The sequence below is a fragment of the Pteropus vampyrus genome, unplaced genomic scaffold (genome assembly GCF_000151845.1).
Source record: "Pteropus vampyrus isolate Shadow unplaced genomic scaffold, Pvam_2.0 Scaffold2, whole genome shotgun sequence".
Taxonomy (NCBI): Eukaryota; Metazoa; Chordata; class Mammalia; order Chiroptera; family Pteropodidae; genus Pteropus; species Pteropus vampyrus.
In genome coordinates this window covers 21,830,201-21,830,714 of record NW_011888783.1, presented here as the reverse complement: position 1 = coordinate 21,830,714, position 514 = coordinate 21,830,201, and positions in this window count along the sequence as shown.

Genomic DNA, 514 nt, shown 5'->3' with positions numbered 1-514 from the left:
TAGGTATGTACATATAGGAAAAAAAACATAGTATATATAGGGTTCAATACTATCCTAGGTTTCAGACATGTGCTGGAGTTCTTGGAATGTATATCCCATGAATAGGAGGGGATGACTGTATTGCTTTGTATAATCTGTAATGAATGGGCTTTTCAGATGCTTTTCAGAGCAATGATAGAAAAAGAGGCAAATATAAGGGAAACCAAAGAGTTGGACAACCATTTTGTTGTTGTTGTTGTTCTAGAGCAAATATTTTGCCACCACAGTTAGGTAATATTGTTAGCTAGATCTGATAAATTTTGGCAATTATTGTGCTCTTAATAATGAGTGATTTGCTCAGCTGGGGTTGCAGTAGGAGGGGTGTGGTGTGCAGTTGGAGGGGTTAGTTGCTATTTGTTTTCCATACTTCTGCCTTAAGATCCTTATAATCATATGTTCGATGCTGTGTTTGCTAAGTATACACTCAGAAGATGGAAGCTCTAGACCAACATGTCCTACCTGGTCAAGAGAAACC